Genomic DNA, 20766 nt, shown 5'->3' with positions numbered 1-20766 from the left:
TGCAGTGCAACGTTATCAGCATAACTATAAACAGAAATGAAAAAAAATATCAATGGATATTGAAAATATTTTACAATGATAAAACTATATTACACCAGACCAACCCAATCTCCTAGGCTGTATGACCTTAGAGAAAAGCTAATATATGATTCTGCAAGAAAAACAAAGTATCCACTTTTCCCTGATAGTATGCAGACATGAAATGACAATATTTAAGAATCAATGGTGGATGTGTCGGGGGAATTTGCCTGCCCCTTATTGCTGCTCATGTACCTCCACAAAAGAGTTGCATGAGGTACGATAGCTGGACAGGGATCTTGCAGTTTACGACTGTATATTGCACAGTTGTTAGATTATGAAAGTATAACAGAATGAGAACCATAGGCATCACGTGTTGAGTGAAGGTATTGTGCTTATACAAGCTTAACTTAAAATCTTGGTAGTGTAAGTTTTTTATGGTAGATTTCTTAAATTCCATAACCTTTTAACATTTTTCTAAATTTAAGAAACTGAAAGTAAAAAATAAAAAGTAGTCATGCATTTCTGCAAATGTTAATATGTTTATACAAAGTCATAACTATTTCCTCTAATGATAACCAGAATTAAGAACACAATGAAAGGGAGATTCAAAGGTACTTGACCATTTTGTTCTAACGTCTACGGACATATTTGATCCTTTCATTATAGTGTTTGGTGTGCTATCCTTTTACATATACTAGGTTTTTGCCATGGATCCCAAGTAGGATGGGACTGTGCCTCTGGAAATAAAAAAAAATGATAAATCCTATGAAGTACAGCCTGCTTCTGTGCAAAACCTAGTATACAACTCTGCACTGGGCGCAGTCTGCTCAGATTCTACCTTCTCTGTGTCAGCATGTTGGCTTATTGGTTACATTTTCTGTTCCACATCACTCATTCAATCCTGTTCTTTAGATATGGTCACTGTGGAGTCTGCAAGCTTTACATGAGTCTTTGAAGGTTTCTGTCTCTTCTGTAGTTTCAGTTTCTATGCACCTGCCAAAAGCATGTTAGATGACTGGATATTCTAACTATTTATATATATTATATATACCCGTGCCCTTAAGGCCTGCATCGTGGTTGAAAATGGTCCAAGAAATGAAATCAATTTAACTATTTACAAACCCAATACACCTACTCTGTAGGTTCAACATCCACAGCGTAAGTTATGACCAAAACAAAGTCTTGCTGGATTACTGCCCCAGACTTCCCCATTTTCCAGGGTGCTAGAGTGGCACAATGGATAGCATTGTCACCTCACAGCAAGAGGTTTACTGGTTGAATTCTTGGCTGGGGTGCATAGTCTGCTTGCCCTCCCTGTATTCATGTGGGTTTCCTCCTGGTGCTCCAGTTTCCTCTCACATTCCAAAGACAAGTGTTAAGTGGATTGGATACTCTAAATTGGCCATAAATGTGAGTGTTGTACAAGTGTGCTATGGAAGAACTACCACGACAGGGCTAGCCACATGGCAGAGTAAACCTTGTTTCTAGATCATCACAATTGAAGTGACACTATAACACCATGTGCAAAAATGGGAAAAGGGGTTTTAGATGGATAGACTTCCCTATTTTCCCACCTATCCTGCTTATGGCCTAAAGCAGGTAGCACAACTGCACAGTATAGTGAAGCCCAAGCGCTACTTTCTTTTACAACATTAATTTTTCTCCCAGCTACTTAAACCTACTGGAAGGGAGAATATGAAATCTGGAGAGGTGCAATCCTCTCTATACCTTACACTTGGCTTCTTGCAAAATCCCTTACCCACAAAATACACAGAGTATCTTTGTTTTACTTTTTCATACAAAGCAACATCAAGGACCAGTGAAGATCTAGTAACACCCTGCTGCACTGGACAGAAATGAAACTGTGGCATAGACATGCTCAACATCAGGTAGAAATGAGAAGTCCTTTTACAGAGAAAGTAGACAGGAAAAAATGATGATTTAGATAAAAAAATAAACAAAATACTCTGAATAACCAAACCTAATGTGTGGAAATTCACAGGTATGTGCAATCACAAGGAACAGTGTTATTATAAAGGAATTAAGTTCACACCATTTCTAAGGCTCATTCATAATGATTGTAAAACCAGAATAAGACTAAACATAAGAAAAATGTATAGGCCACACACACACTGAAACGTACATAAAGCCAAAGCTAAAAGAGCATTCTATGGCTATGTCAAGAATCTAGATGGCAACACCCAGATCTGCTCTGAGTTACAGCACAAAGGCATGAAAATTACAGAACCAACTAATATTGCCAACATCGTGGCAGATATGTTCAGTGCTAACTTGACCCCCTCTCACCCCCTAAAGGGCCCATATCTATACAGGAAGAACGCAGAGTCCCTGTAATCACAACTACGCAGGTAAAAGATGCACACTCTCAAAAACACAGCATCCATGGGACCGGACAACATCCCAGGCTACGTTTTACACGAACTTCAGAACAAACTGGCACCCCAATTAAGCACCATGTTCAATAATAGCCTCACATCAGGCTTTGTGCCCACTGAATGGCGTACAATAACAGTTATCCCACTCCACAAAGGGGGAGCCACCACTGATCCCGGGAACTATCGACCTATTAGCCTGACAAGCCTGGCCTACAAGGCCATGGAAAGTATCATCATGGAACTCATACAAAGACATTGGTAACCTCCAAACTCTGGATCCCACCCAGTTCGGGTTTGTGAAAGGCAGATCATGCCTCCTGAATCTGATTGACTTCTTTGAGGCAGTCACCAAAGCCGTGGATGAGGGTAAGGTGGTTCACACAGCCTATCTTGACCTTGCCAAGGCTTTCAACACCATCCCCCATTCTGGAATTATAGCTAAACTCACTAAACTAGGTATAAATCCCTACATCACAAGATGGGTTGCCAACTGGCTCACTGACAGAACCCACACTGTAAAAGTTGCAGACTCCAAATCTGACCTCAAAGCAGTGACAAGTGGAGTACCACAGCGTTCCGTCCTGGGACCTCTCCTGTTTGGTATCTACTTCTCTGAAGTACAGGCTAACACAGAAGGCCTCTGGCTAAAGACGTTTGCAGATGACTGCAAACTAGGAGCCATAGTCAAGTCCCCAAATGATGTGGACATCCTACAGAAGGGCCTCACTGAGACAGATGCCTGGTGTCAGAGCCATGGCCTCAAGCTCAATGCCAAAAAGTGCAGTGTCATCCCCTTTGGTAAAAACTCTGTACCCATGGACTACCACATAGGCAGCAATCTACTCAACACCGAATGCGTGATAAGAGGCATTGGGACACAGGTGGACAGTAGTCTCTCCTTTGATAGTCACATCGCCACAGTAGTCAGGAAGTCCTTCTACGTGGCACACCTCATCATAAAAGGGTTCTCATCCAGGAAAAAGAGGTCATCGTTACCCTCTACTCATCACTCATTAGACCCATTATAGAGTACAACGCCCCTTTGGGAAAGTACCTCACAAAGAGGATTACTGGCCTCAAACAAATGCCCTACACTGACTGCCTCAAAAAACTCCAGCTTTACTCCATAGCATATCGCCTACTCCGAGGTGATCTCTGCCTAACATATAAAGCTATGTCAAACTCACAGCTGTTGGACATGCTACATCTAAAGAAATTCCAATCCCTCCGAGCTACATGCTCTAGGGACCTAAACCTTGTCACCACAATAAAAACAGGACACGCTGGAGGGATAGATACGTGTCCCAGATAATTCCTATACTCTGGAACAAGCTACTCATCTATGTCAAGCAAAGTTCTTCATTAGCACTCTTCAAGAAGAATCTTGATGAGTGGATGGAAAATAGGAAATACACCCCAGGGATCACTTCTGTGTCTCTGCTGGACAGTGGCACAGGAAAATAACTTTCTTGGGTGGTGTAAGCTGTGGAACCTTGCTGGCTAGGCTTACGTAGGCCCTTGGGCAGATAGCCTAGTACCTACCTATGAACCTATGTGACCACCAGGTCAGATGCATAACATAGAACCCAACTTTGCTAACATTTTGTTACACTGGAATGATAAAATTGTTAAACAGAAAGGGTTGCACTGCTCAGCTCTGACACAAATCTGCAGAGACTGGTTTATGATATGTATTTGTTTCTAACCTCTTTTCTGACTAGGTCCTACTGGCAATATAGCTTTTGAACATAGGGGCAAAGGTAACATACCTTCTAGGGTTAGTCTGTAAAAGTACAACATAGCTTATAGCATCAAAGACCTTCAACTAGACAAGAATTACTATCACTAGGGCATTTGGGGGGTTTGGTAGTTATTGTTAAATCAGATAACTGACCACATCAGTTTTCCATGCTATTCATACTGTTAACCAAGTCTGATTAAGCAGAACATTTTCATGAAAGTTACTAAAAAAAGTTTGTATTATGCAAGGAGATTGCAAGGGGCAAAGCCACCCTACATGAGGGCAAAGGGCATTATCCCATCTTTAACCCAGGATTAGTGTTTTATATTTTTGCTTCTAAAATTTTTGAAATAGGATATTAATTTATATGTGATTAAACATGCTATGTCTGCTTGGTAAGATACACAATTCTTTTGGGGATTTTCTTTCATATTTACTGTCTTAAGTTGGCTAAAATTATTATATTAGTCATGAAAACACACCAGAAGGACCCCATTAAAATCAGCACTCTTACCTGGTCACCAAATCAGCCAATCTATCTATCGATGAACCAATCAAATCCCACTCTCTCGTTATAATCATCAGAAGAAATATTTGAGAATGGTTCTGCTTCAACATGCAGAAGCATCTCACGCCAATAAAACTTGGGAAAATCCTGCTCCAAACTTGAATGGTGTCTCTAGACTACTTGAAAATTGGTACATGACAGGACATAACGTCCCTTGTGCGTTAGATGCATCAAGTAATGGAGCAGAATGTATAACAGTACATAATGGTGTAGTGGGCAGTTTATTGTGAGCTTCCGCTAATGAAAATAACACAGAGTGTGTGTGGTTCACTGAAACACTTATGAGGCAACCTAATTCAAGAAGTATCTATTTACAAAGATTTATCTGACTCAACAGTTTTTACAGTGGTCTACCTTTAACTAGATGTGCAAAACATGTTACTAAACGATGCAAGCAAACAAGAATGCTTCATTAATTGCTTCTGATATAGGAAATGTTAATTTTTTTTTATGAACAATCTATTCTCCTCACACAATAGTGGTTGCATTTTGAGTAATTACTGCACCACACTAGAAGGGGGAACTTAGTGTTGACTTACATAATTCTCCAGTTTAAGTCTCAGAGTGGGTGTCTGCTGTGTGTGGCATGCATGTTTTTGTGCCAGTGTGGATTTTCCTCCCATACTTCAAACATAAGCTGCAAATAAATTTGTGATGCTAAATTTGCCCTAGGCTTATATAAGAGTTGATATGTGAGAAGGCATTCAATGAAATGATCATGCATTCTATCAAAGGGTGAATCATGACTTGTACTCATTGGGATAGGATGCAAGACCCAAGACCCTAGAATTAATAAATCTGGTTGAGAAAATGGATGGATACAGTTATTGTGGCCACTAAAAAGAAGTTATGTACTCACTATAACGTCCCATGCGAGTTGTTCATCTCACCTTCATTCTTACTGATGGGTTCGGAGCCGATCTTCAGCTCCGACTCGGTCAACTGCAAAAGCTCAAGGTCTTCAACCAGCTTGTAGCCAACTCCCTATCCCATGATGCACCCTGACCTTCCCCTCAGATCTTGTTTACTGCCAACTAACTACCTACTAGTATTAAAATGCCACTCTGAGAGCTGGATAAGAGACAATGAACCATATAATAAAGATGACTGACCTCAAGTAGACTGGATGGGGGTTGAAGGGTGGGACGCAAGAATGAAGGCGAGATGAACAACTCACATGGAACATTATGGTGAGTACAGAACTTCTTTATGTGAAGTTGTTCTATCTCGCCGATCATTCTTACTGATGGGCAGCATCCCAAGCACCACCTTTCTCGGGTGGCTCACGGAAGAATATTCCTCAGAACTGTGGAACCAAAGGACGTCCTGTCCCTGGAGGCCTTGTCTACTTTGTAATGAGAGATACAAGGTATGAGGTCTTGACGAGGTAGCTGCTGCACAAATAGAATCTAATGGTAACCTTGCAGAAAAGGCTGATGAGGTTGAAACAGCTCTAGTGGAGTGGGCCTTTATTTTCTGTTGTAAGGAAGCATTCTCTGAACTATAAATGAAGGAAATGCAATCTGATAATCATCTTGATAAGGTTTATTTTGTCACTGGGGCACCCTTTTTTGACTCCTGATCTGTCGATGTGAATTGTTTCGTTCTATCTAGATAAAATTGGAGTCGTCTATGAACATCAAGTTTGTGCAGCATGTATTCCATCTTATTTGTGTATTTAGGAAAGAAAATGGGCAACTCAATGGATTGGTTAAGATTTGTCTCTGAACAAACTTTTGGTAAAAAAGGATGGATTAGTTCTAAATGAAACTCTGTCATTATGGAAAATCAGATAAGGAGGTTTGATGGTCAAGGCCTGCAACTCAGAAATCCTCTAAGCAGAAGGAATAACTATCAAAAATATAGTCTTCCACGAAAGGAATTTCAAAAGACAGGACGAGGCTGGTTCGAAAGGAGGTAATATAATTCTGGAGAGAACAAAATTTAGATTCCATGGCATGGCTGGAGCTCTGGTTGGTGGTCTCAAATGAATGGTACCTTTAAGAAAGGCTTTAGAGAGTTAATGTGACATAACATTAGAACCTTGGAAGCAAAAATGAAAGTTTGAGATTGCTGCTAATTGAACTGATGGTGGCTGCAGCAGCTCCTTCGTCGAAAAGTTTAGTCAGAAATTCCAGTATAGATGGGATTGGAGCTAGGTAGGGCTCAACATCATTCCGAGATGGCCATAGAGAAAATCTCTTCCATTTGCTAAGATATAACTTTCTGGTGGAGGATTTATGAGAGGGTGTTCTAATATGTTGGGCCTCTGCTGAGAGGTTGTAAATCCTGGCTATTGTTGGAATTGGGGCAGCCAAGCTGTCAGTTTGAGGGAATGAAGATAAGGATGAAGGGCCCCCGATGAATGGGTCAGCAGATCTGGAACTACATCCAGGATCCAGTGTTCTTCCAAGAGATGCGGCTGGAGGAAGGGAAACCAAATTTGCTGAGGCCAGTAAGGGGCTATTAAGATTATGGTCCTTCCCAGATATTTTCTTTCTGTAATACTTTGGGTATCAGAGGGAAGGGGGGAAAGGCATAAAGGAGACCCAGGGGCCAATTGTGCACCAGTGCATTCCTTGGGGCATTCCCCAGCAGGGGGATCAGGGCAAAGTAGCTGCTGCATTTCGTGTTTGTTGGGGTTGCAAAGAGATTGCAATAAGGCTGGCCCCATCTGTGGAATATCCATTCCACTACTTGTTTATTTAGGGACCACTCGTGAGGCAAAAGAATTGCCCTGCTTAGCTTGTCTGCTATCACACTGGATCTCCCCGGGATGTGCATGGCTATCAGAAAGCGCTGGGTGGAGATTACCCACTGCCATACTCTTAGCACCTCTCGACACAGGAGGTAAGATTTGGTTCCTCCTTGTTTGTTTATATACCAGACCATTGACATGTCTGTCTGAATTGCAATTGTTCTCGGAGGTAGATAATCTTGAAAGGACTGCAATGCTAGAAGTACTGCTCTGATCTCCAGAAGATTTACATGCAGATGAGTCACGTGTTTCTTCCACGTGCCTTGGGCTGTTCTTGCCTGATAATGCCCCCTCACCCTATCAAGGAAGTGTCCACGGTCACCGTGGCTATTGGGAAGAACAAATGAATGGCCCCAAGTTACCTGTTGAGATGTCAGCCACCATTGAAGGTCCTTCTTGCACATATTCGTTATGATGATTTGGTGTGACATTGGGAGTTCCTGAAAGGACCATTGAGAGAATATCAGCCATTGTAGAACTCGCATGTGCATGCGAGTGAGGGGAATGGGGGAATGGCAATGATCACTGCCGCCATTGAGCCTAGCAAGTTGAGTACCATTGAGACTAGGGCTTTTGTCCTTGGAAGCAAGTATAATATTTATTTGTTTTCGTGAGACACAAACACTTTCTGGACGCAGACTTAATGTCATTCAAACTGTGTTTAGTTCTGCTCCTATAAAGACGGTCCTGTTGCAATGGTGATAAGGCAGATTTTTCTGAGTTGATGGTAATACTCCATTGATTGCATAGGTGTAAGATTGTTTCCCTCGCATGAAGAAGTTGATGCTTGGTGGTGGCAGTGAGGAGCCAGTTATCTAGATATGGAAACACCTGGAATCCAAAACATCTCAGGTGAGCAGAGACTACTGCCATACATTTGGTGAACACTCTGGGGGCTGTAGTGAGACCAAAGGCATAGTGCAAAACTGATAATGGCTGGCTTCCAGCCAGAAGCATAGATAATCCCTGGATGGCCTGTCCATCTATATGTGGTAGTACGCATCCTGAAGATCTATAGAGCACATCCAATTGTCTTTCCCCAGAAAATGGAGTACTGACTGAAGCATGACCATCCAGAACTTTGTCTTTTTTACTGACTTGTTTTGTCTACTTAGGTCCAGAATAGGTCTCCAGTCCCCCGTTTCCTTTGGAACTACAAAGAACCTTGAGTAAGTTCCAGATCCTCTCTGGTCTGCTGGTACTGGCTGGATGACTCTTCTCCAGAAAACTTTGGACCTCTAAGGCTGTTTGGTCCCTGTGACTGGGTGGAATGTCTGGGATTTTCTTTACTTAGAGGGGTGGAGTTGCAAAGGGAATAGAGTATCCTCTGGATATTATGCTTTGTACACAGATGTCTTTTGTTATTTTAGCCAAGTGTCTAGGTACAAAGATAGGCACCCCCCCGACTGCCTCCAGAGATGAACAGTTGGGCGTCCTTTCAGGGGGGCTGATAGGGATTGTCAAAGAACTGATCTGTCACCTTCGTTCTGTGGACCCCCTCTGCCACGTGGGTGATGTCTTCCGTTATTACCCCCTCCTCTGCCTCCAGATGGGGTTAAACCACAAGTGTTCTGGAAAGATCCTGGAGATTTACGGAACCATATCTTTCCACCTCCCCTCCCTTTGGGGTAAGGTCTATTTGGGGTAGTAAAACATACTCCAGGGATGAACCGTCAAAGGGGATGTTAATGAAGGAAGACTTAAAAGGTTCCACAAAGGAACATAAGCACATCCAGGAATGTCTCCTGAGAGTGATTCCTGTACCCACTGCTCTGTATATGATAACAGATGCATGGACGAGTTCACAATCGAATTAAGAGTGGAGAACTGGGAAGTTACCTTGTCTGAAACCTCTGCAGCTACTGAACCCTGCAGGGTGTCTCCTAGCTCCTTCAGGAGCTCCCTTTGTAATCTAGTGAAATGTGTGATGTAGTTCAGCGATCGAAGGACAAAGGCCGCTGAACTAAACATATGCTTCCCATACCTGTCCATGATCCTGGATTCTCTATTAGGAGAATGAGCAGATGAATTGATAATTCATTCTTGGTGGCTGCTGCCACAACCATAGCATCAACAGGTACTCTAGTAAGATAAGGTCTATCTTGAGGGTTAGTTATAAATTTATTAGGCCTCCTGGGTATAGGCTCTGTGGTGTCTGGGGACTCCCATGCCCTTCGAGTGAGTAATTCAAGCAACTTATCAAAGGGTGGAGACACCCACGAGGTGGCGGGTTGAGACCCAAAAGCCTTCAGGAGGACTGACATCATTAGAAAGGTGAAGGGATTTCCAGTTACCCTTCTGTTTAAGAATTTCTAAGATATCTGCAAAGGAGATATCTGGACGCTTTCTCTTGCAAAGTCACTTCCTAGGCACCTCTTCAGTGGTGCTTCTGGAGAGGTCTTGGAAAAACATGGCTCACCCAATGGGGCTTCCTGAGGCTCAGGATCTCTACACTTTAATGGAGCATGTGATGAAGAGGCAGACACTTTCAGGGAAGGAGCTGCCGGAACTGATGGAGTGGTTGTTGGGGCAAACAAGGCCCTCCTCACAGCCTCGAAGGCCCCTCGGTCCAGACGAGAAAAATCCAGATCAGAAGATTCAATGGAAACTGTCTACACTGGTATGGAGCGCTCTGAGCCAGAGGTCGGGGCCGAACTTACTCGAGCCGAAGCCCCAAGAGGTAAAGCCGGCACAGACAAGTTGGTCCTACTATCCTCCCCAGACCCGACCGGTGATTGTCAGCTCCGAGATCCTTTGGTCAGCATCGAAGACATCAGGGAAGTCAGTGCCAAAAAGCCTAGAGTAGGTGTCGGTCCCGAGGGTTCCATGATCATCAGTTCCACGCTCTCCAGCTCCAAAACTTCCATGCACATCAGAGGAGGAACAGAAGATGTTGGGGGAACTAAAGTCGGTTCTGAAACGCCCAGGGTCGGTGCCGATAAAATTTTTGCCAGTGCCGGTATCTGTAGAAGCTTCTTCACCACTCGATACACATCCAAATCAGACAGTCTACTTGAGGACCGTGAAGAATGTGATGAAGCCACCGTTTGTAAAATGGGAGACTTTAATGTAGGAGAAAAAAAGGCTTAAAAACACAGCCACCAATATCAATTTATTAACATTAGTATAAGTTCACAATAAGTTAAACTATGTGCCCTGTGAAAAAGAAGGGCTCTACTTTAATATAAACCCACACTCAATATGATTCTAAAGATAAAGAGAGTAAAGGCCTAAAAACACTGCCACTAATATCTCAGTACGTTAACTACAGACTTCACAAACTGAGCTAGAAATAGGGAGGAAAAAGGCCTAAAAAGATGGCCAGTAATAACTAACTATATTATATATGTAATTTAACTATAGATTTTACACTCTAAACTAACTACCTACATCACTAACTAACAAGCTAAGCTATTTAAAACTATTTATCAGAAAAATAAAGATATTCACTGGCCAGAGCTGGTGAACATATGATCAAATTGCAGCGGCAAGCAAGATCTGGGGGAAGATCAGGGTGCATCATGGGATAGGGAGTTGTCCTCAAGCTGGTTGAAGACCTTGAGCTTTTGCAGTTGGCTGAGTCGGAGCCAAGGATTGGCTCCGAACCCATCAGTAAGAATGAACGGCGAGATTGAACAATGTCACATTATCAGTTTTCTTGCTCACCGTGCCAAAATCCAAAGGTATTGTTTTACTCTTTCTCTGATAACATTACAGAAGTAAACCTTTGAACAGGATATGTAGTTATCCTTTTATTTTACATCATATGGTAGGTATTTCGTATTTTACCCATTATCGCCGACTTTCTTGCACGTTTGTGCCACCTTCCCTGTATTTATCATTTTAGGTTGGCAGGCATTCAGCAATGAAAGACATCATTTGTATTGTCTATAATCAAACTATTCAGAACAATACTTTGATTTTCATATTATTAAAAACAAAAGGGAGCAAACTTTCACAATGAGGGACAGCTTGTCAAAAGTTCCCCCTTTCCTCAAAGACGTTGTGGCCCAGGTGTTGAGATATTTTTGTAAGTAGTGATACATTTCAAATCTTATTCTGAAGAATTGTGTGTGAAGCCAGTGGTAATGGGGGTGGGGGGTGGGCAACATAACAGACAATTTAAAAGACTCTCGTATTCAATTAAAATTTTAAAAGAACAATGGGTTTTGCAGCAACATGCACTGTCTGAATAATCAGAAGTATGAATCTCTGTCTGGCAGTATTAGCTAAATGATGAAGGATAAGGCAAAAATATGAGGCAAATCATGGACATTGTACAAAATTCAGGGCAGCTGAAAAGTACGGTAGGTACTGCAAAAACACCTGACTTGTACGTGTAAAACTGTGGTAGTTTCTTCTTACTCAAGAGGGTGGCTGGTGACGAGATGAATTCAAACTGCATATAGACATAGCAATGTACAATAGTACAGCCTTAGACTTTAGTTTTCTTCATAAAGCCATTCACTTGTTGCTATTCACCGAACTATGTAAGCGTTTGTATTGACACTGATACTGAGTGGACAAGTGACCATACGTTCATTAACAGAGAAACCACAGAGAAAAAAAATGCAACCATTCCTAAATGGGACTAGTGAAACATCTGCCCAGTTCTGTTATCACGCCATTTATTAATCGTGCCAATAATACTGCAATGTTACAGAGTAGTTCTGTTTTTGTGGTGCACTTTTTGCAAGCATTACTTCTGTTAGGTATTATTTTCTTGTTGGTGTAAGGGCAGGAAGAAAAAAGCAAAATGTTCGCATATGTGATGCATTTTTTGTAAAATAATTTAACATTGGAACTCAATAAATAAGGGTTTCTCTCTCTCAATTATACTTCACTCGAGAAATCCAAATTATTATCTTCTATAAAATTAACATCCTGGGGACAGTATTGGGAGTATTTTTACATGGATGTTCCTGCACAGAGCCTTTTGAGGGGTTGCAAAATTTAATAAAACTGACAACATTATTTGTTGGAGATGCTGTTCCCCGTGTAAAGCAGATTGGATCCACATTTTTTTATGAATGTGCCAGTTTGAAACAGTTTTGGGATAATACTGAAGTTTTTTTTTAAAGCATTTACAGATATTTTTTCTCTTAAATCAATAATATTCTTTAATGTTCATGAAAATTTGGTAATGAGCAATGCCAACTCATACTTCTTAATGACAAAACTAGCGATTGCTAGAAAATGTATACCAAGAGAATGGAAGTCCACCACCTGTCCAACTATAGAAGACTTCCTGACCCTCCTTGAAGAAGTGATTTCCAGAGAAACCAAAATGAAAGTGAGAATAAATCTAAGAAATTTTGTTAATAATGCTTGGATAAAGGTTTCTTTTCTCATTGAAACTTTTCATAAAGACCAACTCTTTCCGAATTATCTGATGCTTATTATGCAAACCTTTGGCTACTGTTTTATAATTTTATTACTTTTGGGCCTCTGTAAATAGTGTATATAGTTGTAGTGTGTCTATTTCATTATTCTTTTACGTTCAAAAATTGTATCCATAATATCTTACTGCTAAAACTTTCACTTTCTTAATTCAATAAAATATTTGATTAAAAAAAAAAAAGAATAGCAATGGTTATAGAAACCCTAAATAATCTGCCCTACTCTCCCCTAAGGTAGCACACTAATTATACAACTGAAAGTAAAAGGCCCATCATTTGACACAAATGTTATCCCACCTGCACCTGCACTACACTTAGTTTTCACCACCCCAATGGACCTGCAGATGAAATGGCACATCATAAGCATTCACTAGCACTATAGATTTAACAACAAGTGTCCAGAGTCTTCTCAACCCTTATCAAACTGTACATCACTTAACTTTTTACTACAGAGACGACCATTTCACAAATTTGGAGGTAATTACTTTTAACAAAAATTCAGGGACAGTATCCATTCTCATCATGAAAATGTTCCCCATTTCCTTAGGGCATGACTTTTCACCCTCAGTCCTCTAGAATATCCTGAAGTTACTTAGTAAACTGAAATTAGAAAGTGGTAAACACTCTTTTTAGTACCTTTTTATCTGCTAATTTTTCCTGACTATCTGCACCCCTTCACATTTAATAATATGATAGTTTGCCCACACCGCCCCCCAATTAAATGACTATTTGGCCACTGCTGGTTATATATAACAGCAAAAAAGCCATCACATAGGTGAGTTTGGGTGAGGTTTTGGTCCTTAACACTTCCTACACACTGGATGACATGTGTGTCATCAAGCTGGGACTATCAGTTGTGGTCCAATAGCAAGTGCTTCCATACACATACTGAATGTAGCTGCAGCACAGTGTATTAAAGTATAGTGCACTTCCTTGCCCACTTTGCTGAATGCTGCTAAATCTGGTCTTCACTGGATGTCAGTACTGCAGCACAGAGTACACTCACCGGTTTACACATTCTGATTCAGGGAATCAGTTGCTGGCTGTTATTCCTACATAACCCCCAACCCGGGTCATCCAGCACCCAAGTCACTAGTTATTCTGGGGTCATCTGTGTTACATACATAGATTTATATGCTGCTATAGTCAATGACATTGGTCAACAATCCTAAGCCATACCATGGATCAGTAGTTCACATCTGTAACAGTGCCATCCTATATCGAGCATCTACCTGTACTACCGAAATGCATCTTTAGTCATCATCCATCAATGTTATATTACACTGAGACTACAAATCCAACTTCAACCCACAAGAAATTCCGGAGTAGTTAAATGCAAGAAAAATGTAGCCATAATTCTCATAGTCAGCATACTAAAACTATACAGAATCAACACACAGTCAGATAGTTATTAACTTGCGTCTAGTAATACTTTCAACAAAGACTTACTTCCAAAGAACTGAATCCTCAGAAACAAATATCTTTCCTATTTACTTGGCAAGCTAAGAGGCATATAAACAAACTAATATTTAAGGCTTATCAACATTTGCAAAGTTCAAAATGTACAAATCTTCTGGAATAGCAGATTTCTATAATTATACAAAATGCTACCTCTGCCTTTGATAAGTAGAAAAGTAGTCCATTCAATATGTAACAGAAAAGACAGTTCACAAGCCAGACATCTATAACAAGTCTTACTATCATCAAGCAACAGTTTAGTCTATAATAGTACTCGTAGACATTTTTCCTTTACTGGCATGGTCTACGTAATATGAATGACACTGTGAATGATTCGGTACATATGCGGTACATATGTACTATCTCAACCATGTTCCAAACAACTTGATAATATGCAAGTAAAAAGTACCAATTACTTTTAACATATATTTTCCCATGTTCTTTCTAGATGTGCATTTGCACATAAATATAGACATGTTCAAGGGTGTACACATTATTACATAAGTTAAATAAGTTTCTACAAACCTTCTTTATCAAGAAAGGTATGTGATAAGCATGGTCAGAGTTTCTGTTCTAAGCAAATAAGAAAGTGTTCCTGTTTTGGGCCCTCTGCTATGATTTTTAAAGGCCAGCACTATGATTTTTAATGTTCAGAGACAGAGGTCTGAAATACATACACTCTGGGAGTGCACGAAATAAAAAGCAACGGAACAATTGACAGGTTTAAAACACCAAGAATGCCTTGCCTGTATTGCTCAAGAGAATAAGCCAGTGGTACTTATTTCAAACTTATAACTGCACTATATGTATGGTGTGCAAATCAGTAGAAACTTTCATTATTTTAAGATAAGAATATGTCCAGTGTCATGTTTGTGTTCAGTGATGTATTTGTCAGTATTAGTAATCGCAACTGAAATGATACTTATAGTTCTCTAGTCAAATCTCTATGCAACCATGTTTGGAACCTGGCTGCAATAATGCGCAAGTACCAATGATTTATTTTAAGAATACAATGCCATCCTTAATTAATGTTAATTAAGAATAGGTAGGTAATCATAATAGACTATTAAGAAGTCCTTAAATCCCTTGTCATTGATGTCATGGATTACCTAAGCCATTTTAGCATTATCCATGAATGTTTAGAATAATTTGAACTAGCTCGAACTAACTTACCTTTATCAAGTTCTCCATATACATAGTTTTTGAAATACACTCATTCAGTTACTCACAGCTTTACACTTTGATTCTTGGATTATGACTAGTTCCTATATTTCGTCTTTCTGTTTCATATTCAAAGGAAGGAAACAAGAATGCTTACTACGTCCTCTTCTGTTTATCTTGCCAGTTTACTGCTTTATCAGGATCCTCCGAGAGATTTAGAGTTAATGGAAGCACACTGCACAGTGCTTCTTCAGTGAAAAGTAGTCACTGAAATAACATCTGACTGAATTACACAATATGAAAAAATAGTTTCTGTTGGGCTCAAAGGCCCAACACAGTTTTTCTGCACGTGGAAAGCCCTGACAATCATTATTCTTAGGATGAATAAAGAATGCTGCCTCATGTGGAATGGGTTATCTTTAAGACATTTTAGTCTGGTTAGATTAATGGTGCAATATCAAAAGAGGAAGAAACAGTATACAATCTCTGGAAACAGTCCCTTGAGCTACCCAGAAGACATGGTGTAACCAAATGTACATGGAGATGCTTGATTCGAGGACAAATGACATCATATTCTTAAAATGCCTAAATAAAATTCTACATTACACAAGTCTTTGGGTGTTACCTTTCGAAGGAAAAATATAGAATTAATATGCTAGAAACAGCAGGACTTACACTAAATCACAGCCATTTAGCTAACTATTAGCAGCATCCCCATGAGTAAGACACGATAATGCTTTAAAATGCTTAACATTCTTATTTGTAACATAGAACGCAGGTCTTCAAAAAAAATAGATAAAAAGTATTTTGATTGTGACTAACATATACATAAAACTCAATGGGAGAACACATGTATTATCCACTGCCTTCCTCATTTATGTCTATGGAATAGACTTTTCCTGCAAGTTAAACAATGTAACACCCCAGTGTCATTCAAATCTAGTCTGGACTATTGATTGGGTTTCTATAAATTTACCTCTAAACTGCCTTGCTTTGGCCTTTTAGAGAAGGTCAGTACAGTATAATGGTGGGTGTTGGCAAAGTGAATGTGGCCTTGACTCACTTGTCTTGCAACTCCTATGAGTTTATCAGCTGAGTTTAAGAAAAGAAAGGCTTACTAGTTAAAATAGTATTTCTCAAATTACTCTAGGCTTAGCAATCTCTCCAGCACACAGACTGTATTAAATGGAAGACATGAAGTTTAGCATGCATGTCAGTTCTAACTAGATTCTGATTTAGCAAGCTAACCACAAATTCATACCAGAACAGATCTTAACTTTCTGAAATCAACCTATGTGCCATTTCCCTCTAAAGAACAGCTTGATCTCAAGTGCAACTCATCCAGGAAGCGGTGCACTGTAGAACTCATCCTTCCAAAATGCTGACAGTGTACTGACACCTTTTGTACTGATAAAGTACTTTAACACAAAATAGATGCTATACCTTCCACATGTTCCAATGTGCAGTGCATATAGTGACAAATATTATAACTTACTACATTCACATCAATAAAATACAACTTACTAAATTCATCCACTTATCAAAAACATTAGTGTCGTCTTGTGTCCCCAAATCTATATACACTGCTCCATAATAAAAAAAATAAGTTTATCATAATTTGTCAGCAAAAGTAAATAAAACGAAAGAGTCACGATAGATCACTATTAAGTCAATCTTATGGCTAACAAATCAGTTATACTTTCTTTCAAGTACATGCTTCTCCAGAGGGCAGAATTACCTAGTGCATTAGGTTTTCTGTAACATTCCAGATGAAAGGTGAGTCTGTGACCCCTTTAATAATATAATTAGAGATAATTTTACTGGGTGTCTTTCAAAACCAGAGCACTACTGAGCCTTTAACTAACTTAAAATGGTACACTACTACACAAAGCAATACTAGGTAGTACTTCTTTCTCAAACAAGATATACCACTTGATAATCAATTTCCTTGAAACATAGTTCTTAAAAGCAGCAGCTCTGGTTACTTTCTTGATATTATGTGATGATTTCTAACATGCCAGTGTGTAGAAAATGTCCTGCACACTGTCAGCAGAAGGAATCGAACATTCTGTGAATCTCAATAGTTAAAAGTAGTAGGCTGAATTGTTTATCAAAGCAAAATGCATTTATTCTTACTTCAATGAAGCTGTCTTAAGCTGTTATCTATTTTCATAACAGTACAGCTTTCCTGCTTGTTACTGACAAAAATAGCACACAAGTAAAAGGCTGTAACTTAGTTTCTAAATATATTTAAATAACAGCAGGTGGCACTGCTGAAAGCAAAGGTGAAATAATTTCCTCTTCCATGATCAGTTTTTTCTTGTTAACTGATATATTTTCCTTTGCATCTTCATATTTTAATACAAAATCAACATGTTGCTTAAAACTAGAATTAAGTGCAATTTAAACACAGGAGGTTGATTACACAGAATGAGTCTTAAGCATGTTGCAGATATTCTTATACACACACACCTGTTTTGTACCACATTCATAAGTAACGACTTCAGAGGATTACACTTAATAAAAACATCATTCAAAAAATTAAAACATCATTCAAAAATGGAAGACTGTTAGCTGATGCTTATCATAATGACTACTACTGTCCATTTGCGTATATACTCAACATTCAGAATTATTTGCCATTATTAAAGTGAATGGACATTTTTGCATAATAAACTGGCCACCATCTCAGCTATGAGATTTTTTTTGTTTCTTTGAATGATTTGTTACTGACTGCAGTTACCCAGCAATGGGACCAAGTGATCATGTGGTGACAGAAAACACCTAAATGCCACAACCTGAGCTCCTGTGCACATATATGCCAGATCCCATAAGCAGCTCATTAACTATGGTGCTGTTATGTTTTGCCAGGTTACAATGACATATATCCTTTAAAGGTGTTTTTTTAGTGTTTGCCTCAGAGCTACTCAACACATATCCAAGAATAGCATGTGTAGCTGAAAATCCTTTATTGCTATTGTCAAACAAGCAAATACAATCTTTAAACAATGCAATGCAATGCATTAAATTCTTTAGTTTTTACTTGTAGGTTCATAGGGTCATACTAGGCTATCTGCCCTAGGGCATTTATAAGCCTAGCCAGAGTGTGTTTGGCTTTCGCCACCCTTTTAAATGAATTTTGCTATGCCCTTTTTCGAGGTTAGTATACTGTGCCTCTGTCTAACAGTGACACAGAAGTGATACCCGGGGTAAACCTACTATCTCCCATACACTCATCAAGATTCCTCTTGAAGAGAGTCAATGAGGGACTCTGCCTAACCTGGACTGGGATTTTATTCCAGAGTGAAGGGAGCCTCTGGGTTATGAATCTGTCCCTCCAGCATGTCCTATTTATTTCAGTGCTGAGGTTCAAGTCTCTCGAGTGCGTAGCTCGATGGGATTTGGATTTTCTGAGGTGCAGCATGTCCATTAATTCCGGGTTGGACATGGCTTTATACATCAGGCACAGATCGCCTCTGAGCAGGCAGTATGCTACTGAGTAGAGCTGGAGTTTCTTTAACTGGGCAGCATATGGCATCTGTTTGAGCCCTTTGATCCTCTTGGTGAGGTACTTTTGGGGTCTTTCCAGTTGCTGCAGGTGTCTGGTAAGGTACATCCCAAAAGGGGCATTGTACTCAATTATGGACCTGATGAGGGATGAGTAAAGAGGCACGATGACCTCCCCTGATCTAGATGTGAATCCCTTCATGATTAGGGGGGGCTATATAAAATGTTTTTCTAACCACTTTGGCCACGTGGTTGTCAAGTGAGAGATTGCTATCAACTTGGGTCCCCAGGTTCCTAATTACTTCTTCCGTACTTAATGGATTACCATCTATGTTGTAATTTGTGGGCACTTTGTTTTTGCCAAAGGGGATGACTATACACTTTTTGGCGTTTAGCTTGAGGCCATGGCTCTGGCACCAGTTGTCTGTTTCTATGAGGCCCTTTTGTAGGATGCTTATGTCGGCTGGAGAGTTGATTATGGCACCCAGTTTGCAGTCATCTGCGAACTTGGTCAGCCACAGTCCTTCCGTGTTGGCCTGTACCTCCGAGAAATATATACCGGAGGTACAGGCTAATGTATATGTAGACTAGAACTTTTCATAAAGGCACCTTTTCTGAAGTTCTTAGCTGTATGTTGTGTACTAAAATAGTGCACTGAAAAGCTGCTATATATATGTACATATACATGTACATATCCATACCCATACAGATATACCTCTCATCTGTTCAGATTTTTGCAGAATATCATTGATCTTGCCTTATATTTTTAACTTGTTCCACATAAAACTTTTTGATTTTCAAGTGTATCACAGAGGATTACAGTAAGTCACTAATGCCAGATATTAGAGTTTTAATGTTCTTATTTTTCAGAAGATACATGCCTTTGCAAATCCTGTTGCTCTACTAACTTTTTAAGTGAACAGAAGTACTACTTAAGAAATGTCCCTCATTTTGGGCCCCCCCCCCACCATTATTGTTGGCTGTGTCCAGAATTCTTCAGAAAAGAAGTTGAGAAGTGTGCATATGGACCTATATGTATGCTTTACTATCAGACGGATAATTTCTGCATTGATCTCAAAAGTTGTTACTAAAGATTTTCTCACATTGGTTATACAATGAATTATTGACTGGTTCTTTGGTTTTCCTAACAGGACTTTCAGTTCTCCTGTGGATCATTTGATAGTTCACATACTCTACTGTAGATTCTTCAATAGGTTCTAAGTCTCCTTATTACTTTCATGAATGGTCCTCCTCATGTCCTCTCTGAATGATTCTTCAGACTATTTATACGGCAACTACTTTAAACAGAATTACAGCCTCTTACTGGTACAACTCCTAAATCACATGGAAAAGTTTAATGTTAATATACACACAAATAAAATAACTCCAGTTTGGCAACTTAGCCACCATTGTTAATGTACTATGTCCCACACAGTCATGCAGTCTAACTGCAAGGTAAAATATTGGTAACCAAGTCTCAAATGTGTAGGAACATTACTCTTAGGCAGTTGTCTATTATCATCACATATTCCACAAGCATGCTTACACAAAATGTTCAACTTTAAGGGTGACAAATTAAGCTGATATTAATTAAGAAACTTCAGCCTACTTTACTGATATTGCCTTTTAGTATTTTTCATAACTACATAATTTCACATTATGTGCTTGCATTGTTAGTACACATTTACTGATACAGCAGAAATAAGCAAAAAATGTCATATCCTACATTGTGTCAAATTTTGCATTTACATTTTTCA

General features: G+C 39.6%; 1 protein-coding gene across 1 annotated transcript in view; it reads right to left on the bottom strand.

The window, feature by feature from the left end:
- The window catches only part of LOC122793101 (annexin A1-like), a 401547-nt gene that overhangs the window by 61905 nt on the left and 318876 nt on the right, over positions 1-20766 (bottom strand). The window lies entirely within an intron of this gene.

Source organism: Protopterus annectens, chromosome 2.part0 (assembly GCF_019279795.1).
Source record: "Protopterus annectens isolate FY-2018-M chromosome 2.part0, PAN1.0, whole genome shotgun sequence".
Taxonomy (NCBI): domain Eukaryota; kingdom Metazoa; phylum Chordata; order Ceratodontiformes; family Protopteridae; genus Protopterus; species Protopterus annectens.
The sequence above is the reverse complement of the archived record's forward strand: the minus strand, read 5'-3'. Positions and strand labels throughout refer to the sequence as shown.